Source organism: Ictalurus punctatus, chromosome 27 (genome assembly GCF_001660625.3).
Source record: "Ictalurus punctatus breed USDA103 chromosome 27, Coco_2.0, whole genome shotgun sequence".
Classification (NCBI taxonomy): domain Eukaryota; kingdom Metazoa; phylum Chordata; class Actinopteri; order Siluriformes; family Ictaluridae; genus Ictalurus; species Ictalurus punctatus.
This window is the reverse complement of record NC_030442.2, coordinates 5,152,538-5,165,000: the sequence shown is the minus strand read 5'-3', so window position 1 is coordinate 5,165,000 and position 12,463 is coordinate 5,152,538. Positions and strand designations below refer to the sequence as shown.

The 12,463-nt window shown below is 42.6% G+C and overlaps 1 long non-coding RNA gene across 1 annotated transcript in view; it reads left to right on the top strand.

The window, feature by feature from the left end:
* LOC108259553 (uncharacterized) overlaps positions 1-10,643 on the top strand; it is an 11,436-nt gene extending 793 nt beyond the window's left edge. Inside the window, exons 2-5 of the long non-coding RNA XR_001810930.3 lie at positions 105-221; positions 1,448-1,613; positions 2,181-2,311; positions 9,573-10,643. This is a non-coding gene — a long non-coding RNA (uncharacterized LOC108259553). The remainder of the gene's footprint in view (positions 1-104; positions 222-1,447; positions 1,614-2,180; positions 2,312-9,572) is intronic.
* The last annotated feature ends 1,820 nt before the right edge of the window (positions 10,644-12,463 follow it).

Sequence of the window (12,463 nt, the reverse complement as noted above, 5' to 3'; positions counted from 1 at the left end):
GCTGCAGAACTGGCATGGGCAATATGCCATATGAGTGTGTTCTTCTGCTTTCTGATTAGAGATGGTGCTGGACCAACAAACCACTGAGATTGCTTCAATTACAGGAGGTCCAGGTGCAGCCTTTGGATATTGAGGATGGTTTACTGCCCCTGCAAGACCTTCCTTAACTGCGTAGTCTGGAGCAAAAGATGCAACAAAGCCCAGATTACAAGCAAAAACTGGTGAGAATTTTTTTCATTTTTTGTTAACAATTGCTTGCACAATTACACAGCTACTGAAAGCGTTTCTTTTTTCTCAAAATGACACACATACTCAAAGCACAACATTCAACACCACTTTGATATGATGGAACAGTTATGACCTAATCTTTAGTAGAGGAGGAAAACATGGAAAACACAGGGCAGGGTAACTGCAGGAGTAGTCAGAAGCACTGACAAAGTTGACGAGGCAATGCATGCTTATTAATTAATTATTTTATATTATTTTATATTATATTATTGTGTTTTTAATCGGTTACAAGTGAACTGGTTGGCATGTATTGACGGGGCGGATGTGTGCGACTGCACCTGGCGCATATTGAATTAACAACTCCCTGGTAAAGAACCTCAATTGGAGGGGAGTCAGAAAGACTTCACCGGCTCCAACTCGGAGAGGTCATGATTAATAAGTATATCTGTTTACATACAGAATTCGCTGTCTCTCTCAGATGATATGTAAGGGGTAATCCACGACTAGGTGTGCATTAAACGATTTTAATGTGAAGAACCACTCGTTCAAATCGTTTAATGCACACCTAGCCATGGATTACCCCGCTTATACCATGGTCTTTCCACAATTAATTAAAGCTGTCATTGAGTTTAGAAATGCAAACTTTGATTAGAAGTTTAAAATGACCGTTAATTTCTATTAGTTAGGTCGCTAGAGCTGGAATTTTGGCCAATATTAATCAGACCCAGAGATAAAGTAGTGTGATAAGAGAGAGAGATTAAGCATGTATGAATTATCTATGTCATGTGTGACTCTCAGCAGTCAGTGTTGTGCAGCAGTAGTGTAGTAAAACTGAGAGTTGAATTACTTCAAAAACAGTGATGTTACCACATCGTTGCTGAGAAATATAATGTAGATTTTCAGTAGCAAAGTTATTTTTATTGTTAAAGTCACAGACAGCGCTGGCAAGAAGTGTTTGTGCGTATGAATGTGTGCACAAATGTCTCTGTATGCTCGAGTGTCTGTTTGTGTGTGTGTGTGTGTGTGTGTGTGTGTGTGTGTGTGTAGGCGGCACAAATTATAACGGTGATCAAACTGAATGGAACTACTTGTGCAGTAAAGTTATAATGCACACCTTCCAGCCAATCAGAATCCAGTATTTACACTGACCATGGTATAAGTGTAATTAATGCTTAAGATTCATAAATGACCTTACATATCGTATTGCTTTATTTCAAAGCTGCAGTTCATAGAAACCTCTTCACGGCTAATGCTGCTGAGATGGAGGTCGAGGGGACCATGAAGAGGTGGCTCCAGCTGGCATCAGATCAAGAGTGTGGGCGCAAGAGAAGACTTTTACATAAGGAGTGTTTAGAGTGTTTAGCATTTAGAGTGTTTTAACTCAGGTGGGTTTTTTTTTGCGCTATTTGTTAAAATGTTCATATTTAGTCTATGTTTAATTGTTTATAAAAAAAAGTACTTGCTGTTTTTAAGTGGTTGAATGTGTGTGTGTGTGTGTGTGTGCGTGTGTGTATTGGTAGCTGGGTGGGTATACAGTTGCGGTTGGAAGTTTACATACCCCTAGCAGAATCTACTAAATCTTAATACTCTTAACAAAATAAGATTGATCATAAAAATCTCATGTTGTTTTTTTAATTTAGTATCGCCATGAATAAGCTATTTCACCTAACAGATGTTTACATATAGTCCACAAGACAATTGCTGAATTTATAAAAAATTACCCCGTTCAAAAGTTTACATACGCTTGATTATTAATACTGTGTGTCGTTACCTGGATGATCCACGACTGTGTTTATGTTTTGTGATAGTCCTTCATGAATCCCTTGTTTGTCCTGAGCAGGTAAACTGCCCACTGCTCTTCAGGAAAATCCTCCAGGTCCTGCACATTCTTTGCTTTTCCAGCATATTCTGTATATCTGACCCCTTTCCAACAGCGGCTGTATGATTTTCAGATCCATCTTTTCACACCGAGGACGACTGAGGGACTCGTACACGACTATTGCATGAGGTGCATGCTCATACTGGTGTCATCATTTCACTTCCTGTGGCCCCTTCCCTGAGGATCTATGAAGAAAGGCACATGGTAAGTCCACTGTCTCTTTTTAGTTATTAGAAATGTTGTCATTTATATCATGATTTCATACAAAGCTTTTAGTTGAGGTCACTGGTATGACCTACTTTATTCTTAGGGAAATGTAAAAAAAAAAAAAATTGAATACAAATGGATTAAATTACATATTTTAGTGTGTATGCCATGATTTACAACATGTGGCTTGAGGCGCGGTTCGGAGAGATGAGAGGGCGCGCGCATGCACGAGTTACGTGCACCAGTGCTCAGCGAGCGCATGCTCTTCGGATTTTGACAGCTGTGACATTGTTTACTGTGGACACGTGCATTTGTTATGTTTCTGTTCTGTCTCCTCCCTGTTCTGTCATTGGCTGTTGTTCAAACATGTGTCTTGATTGGTGTCAGCTGTCAGCACTTAATGTTGATTATGTTTGCTTATATATCACGCGCCTCTCAGTACACTGTGCGGAGTATTAGATAAGATACATTAGATTACTTAAGTTATGTTCCTTGTTAGATATAGTTATATAGTTAGATATAGTTATATAGTTAGTTTCACGTTAGATTGGTTCATTGGTTCATCGGATTTTTCTGCTCCCAGTTCACAGTCATACAGTGAGGGAAAGAAGTATTTGATCCCCTGCTGATTTTGTACGTTTGCCCACTGACTAAGAAATGATCAGTCTATAATTTTAATGGTAGGTCAATTTGAACAGTGAGAGACAAAATAACAACAAGAAAATCCAGAAAAACGCATGTCAAAAATGTTATAAATTGATTTGCATTTTAATGAGGGAAATAAGTATTTGACCCCCTCTCAATCAGAAAGATTTCTGGCTCCCAGGTGTCTTTTATACAGGTGACGAGCTGAGATTAGGAGCACACTCTTAAAGGGAGTGCTCCTAATATCAGTTTGTTACCTGTATAAAAGACACCTGTCCACAGAAGCAATCAATCAATCAGATTCCAAACTCTCCACCATGGCCAAGACCAAAGAGCTCTCCAAGGATGTCAGGGACAAGATTGTAGACCTACACAAGTCTGGAATGGGCTACAAGACCATTGCCAAGCAGCTTGGTGAGAAGGTGACAACAGTTGGTGCGATTATTCGCAAATGGAAGAAACACAAAAGAACTGTCAATCTCCCTCGACCTGGGGCTCCATGCAAGATCTCACCTCGTGGAATGAGAATGATCATGAGAACAGTGAGGAAACAGCCCAGAACTACACGGGAGGATCTTGTCAATGATCTCAAGGCAGCTGGGACCATAGTCACCAAGAAAACAATTGGTAACACACTACGCCGTGAAGGACTGAAATCCTGCAGCGCCCGCAAGGTCCGCTGCTCAAGAAAGCACATATACATGCCTGTCTGAAGTTTGCCAGTGAACATCTGAATGATTCAGAGGACAACTGGGTGAAAGTGTTGTGGTCAGATGAGACCAAAATGGAGCTCTTTGGCATCAACTCAACTCGCCGTGTTTGGAGGAGGAGGAATGCTGCCTATGACCCCAAGAACACCTTCCCCACCGTCAAACGTGGAAGTGGAAACATTATGCTTTGGGGGTGTTTTTCTGCTAAGGGGACAGGACAACTTCACCACATCAAAGGGACGATGGACGGGGCCATGTACCGTCAAATCTTGGGTGAGGACCTCCTTCCCTCAGCCAGGGCATTGAAAATGGGTCGTGGATGGGTATTCCAGCATGACAATGACCCAAAACACACGGCCAAGGCAACAAAGGAGTGGCTCAAGAAGAAGCACATTAAGGTTCTGGAGGGGCCTAGCCAGCCTCCAGACCTTAATCCCATAGAAAATCTGTGGAGGGAGCTGAAGGTTTGAGTTGCCAAACGTCAGCCTCGAAACCTTAATGACTTGGAGAAGATCTGCAAAGAGGAGTGGGACAAAACCCCTCCTGAGATGTGTGCAAACCTGGTGGCCAACTACAAGAAACGTCTGACCTCTGTGATTGCCAACAAGGGTTTTGCCACCAAGTACTAAGTCATGTTTTGCAGAGGGGTCAAATACTTATTTCCCTCATTAAAATGCAAATCAATTTATAACATTTTTGACGTGTTTTTCTGGATTTTCTTGTTGTTATTTTGTCTCTCACTGTTCAAATAAATCTACCATTAAAATTATACAACGATCATTTCTTTGTCAGTGGGCAAACGTACAAAATCAGCAGGGGATCAAATACTTTTTTCCCCTCACTGTAGTTCATATTTCTTGTTTTGTTTCTCGACCCTGTTTTCTATGACCGCGACCTTGATTCCTGCTTTGCCCCGTTTATGCCTGTTTGCCAATTGCCTGACCCTTTGCCTGTCTTGACTACGTTTTGGATTACGATTGGGATTTATCTGCCTTTGTCTCCTTTAATAAAACTGTTAACTGCAGTTGCATCCGTCCTATTCTCCCTTACGTCTCGCGAGATGACAAAATCAAATCAAAATAAAATAATAATCTTCTGATTTGCTGCATTATCAATGTTATTCTCTACCTCTGACTACATATGCTGAAGAGATTGAAAAATAATATTTCATAAAGGCCTTTATTATTGCCAAATGAGTAAGGTAACACCAGTGACAAATAGACGGTGCATGCCATCTTTAAATAAATGCACAAAAAAAGAAAAAAATTATTTAGCTGTCATTTAAGTGTATTCATACAGCCAATGATTTAAGTAATAATGTGGTCAAAGTTTAAATGTTAAAAAAAGAAATACATTTTAAGACATTCTGCCGTTCCAAAAGTGCATGTTTCTGTAGTATGACCCTCTAGAGGGGCAGTACTAAATAAAAAAAAAAAAAAAGATCTTTAAACAAAATAACAATTTACACCGATCATCCTGTTCAAACGTGTGTGTGTGAGAGTTTGTTGTGTTCACTTAATATTGTTGAATGGTAAATGCCACTAGGGGGAGGTATTGTATGATGTGGGGAACTGGATAGATAGTAAGGGGAGAGAAGAAAAAGAGTGTTGGGAATGCAATGTTTATGTAAAGAGCCATGTGCATTGCCCGAGTGTAATCTCTTGATTTATATGACTACACAACAAACTGGTGATGAGGATGGCAGTTCATCTTCCTCCTACATACTTACACTGTCCTGGCGTACCTACAATTCCATTCGGAATATGGATGCAGATGTTTGAGAACTACCTGTTAGTGATTCATGCAGAGGGAGATGACTGGCCTGATACTCATAAGCGATACTCACAAGAAAAGCATCTGACTCGAATGAATGTACACTCGGAACGCGAATGCTACCCTTGTGATTCCAGCAGTCATTTAGTTAATTCCAAGTAGTGCCCAGCTTTAAACAAGACCTGTAAATCATGCGGCACAATTGGACATTTTGCTAAAATGTGCCGCTCCAGACAGACACATAACATCCGCCCCCAAGAAAGCAATCATTGTGGTCAGCTATCCCATTCCACACATCGAGGAACTGTTTTCACAGTTGAGAGGCGCTGCGATGTTCGATCCGGCAAATGCATACCATCAGGTTCCACTACATGAGGAAAGCAGAGACCTGACCGCATTTATAACACATGACAGCTTGTTCCGTTTCAAGAGGGTCTGCTATGAATTAGCGTCAGGCCCAGCAGCATTTCAGAAACTGATGTCTACTATCCTCAGAGATGTTCCGAGTGTCCAGTTTTATCTGGATGATGTAATTGTGTTTGGTGATTCTGCTAGCAAGTCATGATGCCCACCTCAAAACAGTGATGCACAGAAGAAACTGCAAGAAGCAGGTTTACATCTAAATGAAGAGAAATGTAAGTTCCACCAGGACAAACTCACATTCCTGGGACATACCATCTCCAAAGAGGGTTTGATGCCAGACAACAGACACTTGGAGGCAATACAAAATGCCACAGGTCCGTCTGATGCATTCACACTAAGATCATTTCTAGTCCTCACCGCTTGGTATGCTAAATTCATTCCAAGTTACGCACCAGTTGTTGAGCCTATGAGAGATGTGATGCTCAGAGGAAATGCAGATTTTACATGGACCACCAAGGCACACCAAAGTTTCCAGAAAGTAAAAGAACTGATTGCAAAGAGCCCTGCTTTGGCTTTATTTGACCCTGCTTTGCCCACAATTGTTACAACAGATGCTTCGGACTATGGTATAGGTGGTATCCTGACTAAGATCTATCTGGATATGTCCGAAGGAACTGTGGCTTTTGCTTCCAGAACTTTGACAGCTGCAGAGAGGAAATATTCTGTAATCGAAAAAGAGACGAAAAAAGAAGCCCTCGCTTGTGTCTGGGCCATTTACCATTGAAGAACATATCTGTGGGGTATACAATTCAAATTAAGATCAGACCACCAAGCCTTAACTACTCTCTTGACTACTAAGGGCATGGGACCTGCTGAACTGTGAGTAGCTCAATGGTCTGCAAGACTGCTCTGCTTCAATTATGACATGGAGTACAAACGTGGAGCTGACAACTGGGTAGCAGATTGCCTATCACGTCTGCCATTGCCAAAAGAAATTAATTCTGACTTTGATTCTGAGCCAGAAACTGTAGCTGCCATCACCACCCTGCTGTCAGCTGTTCCTGTCACTGAGTTTGCTGCTGAAAGCTCCTCCTGCCCTGAGCTCACCAAACTGCGCCAATATATTGAGAATGGCTGGCCTACAACATCTAAAACATTGCCTGCTGATGTGATTCCTTACTTCCCAGAAAGAGAGGAACTATCTATCCATGACTCTTATGTGCTAAGAGGAACTCACAGACTGATTGTGCCACTTAGCTTACATTCATGTTTGGTCACTCTAGCACATGAAGACCATCAAGGAATTGTGAGGACTAAACAATGACTTAGAGACTTATATTGGTGGCCTAAGATGGATTCACATGTACAGTCCAAAATTGCAACCTGTACCACCTTCCAGCTTAATGATAAGACAGTTAGAACCACACATGCACCACTGACCGCAGTTCAATATCCAGCCGGTCCGTGGCAGAAACTGGGTATGGATGTGGTAGGTCCTTTTGAAATAGGCCCTCTTAGCTGCAGGTATGCCATTACATTAATTGACTACCACTCAAAATGGCCAGAGGTCAAATTTGCACCTCACGTGACTGCATCTACTGGTACCAGTTTTCTGAGATCAATATTCATCCAAAAAGGGAATCCACTAGAGATTGTCACAGACAATGGACCTCAGTTCCTGTTATCAGAGTTCAAATATTTCCTGCAAGAAAGAGATGTCAAGCACATTCGCTTGGAAGGATGTTCTGGGTGATTACCCAGCATTAATGGAGACTGAAAGATCATCTTATTTCTTTCAGGCTATTGTAAAGAATCAAAGAAATCCCAGGCACTTGTTCCAAACCATAAACAGATTGCTTCAAGTTAATGCTGTTACCACCTTGCCTGTATCTCAGCAGCTATGTAATTCTTTTCTTCAGTTTTTTAATTCTAAGATTGATAATGTTCGCAAACAAATTTCTGTCACACCTGACTGTGCCACTTCACTCCTTCATCCATCTGGGTTACTGGTGTTTCTTTCACTCATTTCTCACTGCTTGATTCTGAGGCTCTCACAAGGGAGGTATCCAGCATGAAATCGACCACTTGCTGGCTTGATCCTATTCCCACAAGCCTATTTAAATCTTGCTTCGATGTTTGGTGCCCTACTATCCTCAGCATTATAAATGAATCATTGGAGACTGGGGTCATTCCAGCAGTACTAAAGACTGCTGCTGTTACACCTGTACCATAGAAAGAAAACACTGCCCTGGATGATTTTAACAATTTTATTCCCATCTCAAATTTTCAGTTTTTGGCAAAATACTCGAGCATGTTGTTGCCTCTCAATTGTGTAATCATCTTACAATTAATAACCCCTCTGAACTCCTTCAGACAGGTTTTCGTAAACTTCACAGCACTGAAACGGCGTTGGTCAAAGTAACCAATGACTTGTTGATGTCCTCTGATTCTGGAGCTACTTCCATTCTTATTCTTCTTGATATTAGAGTCGCCTTCGATACTATTGATCATGGTCTTTTACTTACCTGCCTTGAAAGTGTTTTTGGTGTGTCAGGGACAGTTTTAAACTGGTTTAAATCCTATTTGACTGAACGTTCCCAGTTTATTTCTATGGCTCTGTGCTCACTGGTGTTCCTCAGGGTTCAGTTTTAGGCCCTTTAGTTTTCGATATTTATTTATCTCCACTTGGGCATCTGCTGCGATCGCACTGCCTCCATTATCACTTTTATGCTGACGATACTCAAATCTACATTCACTCACAATCTGGTGAAAACCTTGATGTTTCTTTTCTTTCTGATTGTATTTCTGATATAAAACATGGATGAATAATTTTCTGTGCCTGAATAGCGGGAAAACTGAAGTTATGCTTGTAGGTTCCCGTCAGCAAATTCTCAGAGCTGGTCCACTGTCTCTGTTTGTTGATGGCTCTATTCTAGACACTCGAAGTAAGATGAGGAACCTTGGAGTAATTTTTGATGCCAGTCTTATATTTAATTCTTTTGTTCAGAGCACTGTTAAAGCATCCTTTTTTCACCTCAGAAATATAGCAAGACTGCGCCCAATGCTAAACTTCTCTGTGGCTGAAAAACTGATTAACTTATTCGTTGTCACTCAGGTAGATTACTGTAACGCCGTTTTAGCCGGAGTTTCTAAACCCCCAATCACCAAACTGCAATATGTACAAAACTCTGCCGCCAGGATCCTGACTGGGACCAGGAAATGCGATCATATTACTCCTGTTCTGGAGTCCTTGCACTGGCTCCCGGTCAGGTTCCGAGTCGATTTTAAGATCATGATGTTGACATACAAGGCATTACATGGCTTGGCTCCTCATTACTTATCTGCTTTATTAATTCCTTACACCCCAAATCACAGACTGCGCTCCTCACAGTGTAATCTGTTAATTGTTCCACAAACCAGCTTAAAATCTATGGGTGACGGGGCTTTTTCTGTCTCTGCTCCTTCCCTTTGGAACTCTCTTCCTATCGAACTTGGGGAAGCTCAGATCTTTGGCATTTTTAAAGCTCAACTCAAGACACACTTTTTTTAAACTTGAGGACTGTTGATGTCTACTTTTTTATTATTATTATTATTATTGTTGTTGTTGTTATTCTTATTAACTTAATTTTTTTTATTTTTTCTATGTACTGCTTCTTTTGTGCACAGTGCTTTGAGAAGCTGCTTTTAAAGGCACTTCATAAAATAAAGTTTATTGTTATTATTAGGAGAAAGATTAATAACATGGGCTCATGCCTCTCCTGCCACAGGACACCCTGGCACACAAAGAACACACCAACTACTGCAAGGCAAAGACTGGTGGCCACAAATGCTCCAAGACATTCACCATTTCATCTCATTCTGCTCAGTCTGCGTTAAAGACAAAGTACCGCACACACTGCAAGCTCCTCCCATTACCTACACCCCTAAGACTATGGTCAAACCTAGCCATAGACTTCATAACCGATCTTCCCGGATCACACAACAACACTGTCATCATGGTGATCGTGGAGTGGTTTTCCAAGTCCCTGCTCCTGATCTCTCTCCCCAGACTGCTGTCAGCCTTTGGAATGGCAAAACCTTTGTTCAGTCATCCCGGAGGACTCTGTGAGTGACCAGGGGGCCCAGATCATGCCCCATGTGTGGAGGGGTTTCATGGAAAAACTGGGCATCTCTGTAAGCCTGACATCAGGCTACAACCCACAAGTGGAGTGGAGTTCCAAGTCAAGGCTAACCAGGAGATTGGACGCTTCCTATGGGCTTTCTGTGCTGACGACCAGAAGGACAATTCCTCCCATGGGCAGAGTACTCCCAGAATTCCCAGAATTGGGTTACCAGCCACCTCTGTTCTCATGGAACGCCAATGCATTAAACAAAAGTTTTATAGTTATTGCTAAAAAAACAAACAAACAAAAAAAAACAAAGAAGAAAGCATAGATAGAACTCTACAAATAAAAAGAACAGTATCAATTGATTAGGATTAAAATAAATGTAAAAAATAAAAGAATAAGTCAAAAATGTATTAAAGATTACAATGGACAAAACATAGATGTATAAAAACATTAATCCTTAATCTAGTGTACAGTACTATATGAGCAATACAATACACTACTGAAGCATTACTACTGTTACGCTGATACAAATGTCGGTCTGTGCCTCTGTGGTGTTGTGGTTAGAGTTCATGAAGTGATTTATAATGATAAAAGTCCAACACATATTGGTTGCTTCTGTCCCTGGTTGGTGTAGCATTTAGAGTTCATGCCAGTGGTGGGGTTCCAGAAAGTGTGGGTTCCCTTTGTGGTGTGGTTTTTTCAGGTTCTAGCCCTTCTTTTGGCAGGTTTAAGAATAAAAAGTGGTACTGTTGCAGTATGAAGGTGTGATGGAGGCAGGGGTGTAAGTGACTCTGTGCCTCAGTTGGCTGAGTTGTCAACTTTGTGGATCAGAAGGTGCTTGGATCAAAACCCAACCAGAGTGCTTGGTTAATGGAGGTTGAGGTAGTGTAAATTGTGGGTGTGTTCCTCAGGCAGGTGATGTGTGAGTGTAGGCTGGGGGAGAGGTGGATGAAGAGGATGGAGCAATTGGAAGGAGGGTCGTGTGAGTGTAGGCTCGGGGAGAGGTGGAGTAAGAGGATGGAGCAATCAGAAGAAGGGTTGTGTGAGTGGGTGGTGTTAACTCAAGATGCAGTGGATTGTCAGGGTAGTTGTGGGATAGAGGTGTAAATGCAGTGGAGGTAAATTGATTGAGGGAGGGGCAGGGGCAGTCTCAGTAAAAAAATAAACAGAAGGAGAAGGAGCAGCAGCAGTGGGAGAGTGCACACCCTGGGGTGCAGATAAGGAGTGTGTGTGTGTGTGGGTGAGGGGTGTGCACTCATGGGAGGAAGGCAGAAAAAGGGTAGAATTATACCCCACCCATTTTGCACCTACATACTCCTCCTTGCACCTACATTCTCATGACTACTCAGTCTTCCATCTCTTGATCTGCAACTCCTCCTGCACCCTTTCCATGAGTGCACATCCTCACCTGCCTCCTCTTCCCCCTGCGACTTCAACCCCCATTGTTCTATACCCCCAGCCTATACACACACGGTCTATACAGCCACACCTCATATACCGAGTTCTGGTTTGGTTTTGATCCAAGCACCTTCTGATCCACAGAAGCAACGACTCAACCTACTAAGCCACAGAATCTCTTGCACACCCCTGCCTCCATCACCTTCATACTGCTTCAGCACCACTTTTTTTTCTTAAACCTGAAAAAGCAAGGTTGGAACCTGCACAAATAACAACCACAACACAAACACTAACCACTACACCACAGATAGACAGAAGAAACCTGCATGTGTTGGACTTTTATCATTATAAATCACTTCATGAGGACACAGAAATGTTTAGTCTTAAACCAACCACAGAACCAAACACAGAAAAGAACTCACACCTTCAGAAGCTCTAACACTGGCACAAACTCTAACAGCTACACCACAGAGGGACAGAAACAGTGACTCTGTGTTGGACTTTTGTTTTCATAAATCACTTCATGAGGCTGCAGAAATTTTCTGTCTTAAACCGGCCAGAAGGCAGAAGAGAACCCACACCTTCTGGAACCTGTCGCGACGGACCGACAGCCGGCGCGCATAATAAGAAGGTACGCGTTTTGTGTCTAAACTAATGTCCGACCTGTGTCGACTGTTACAGGTGAAGCACCTTAAGACGTCGGTCTACCACCCGCAAACCGACAGGCTGGTTGAGCGGTTCAACCAGACACTCAAACGGATGCTGCACCAGGTGGTGGACGAGGAGGGGAGGAATTGGGACCTCCTCCTCCCCTACGTGCTTTTCGCCATCCGAGAGTGCCCCCAGGCGTCCACGGGCTTCACCCCCTTTGAGCTCCTGTTCGGACGGCGCCCGTGGGGACTGTTGGACGTGGCCCGCGAAGCCTGGGAGGAGCAACCATCCCCTTCCGCTCAGTTGTCGAATATATGCAGGAGATGCAAGCGAAGATCGACCGGGTAGCTCCAATAGTCCGGGAGCACATGTGCGCCGCGCAGGAGGAGCAAGGAAGGGTATACAACCGTCCAGCGCAGCCCCGAGAATTCCAGCCGGGGGATCGAGTCCTCCTGTTAGTACCCAGCAGCGCCTGTAAGTTCCTGGCCCGGTGGCAAGGC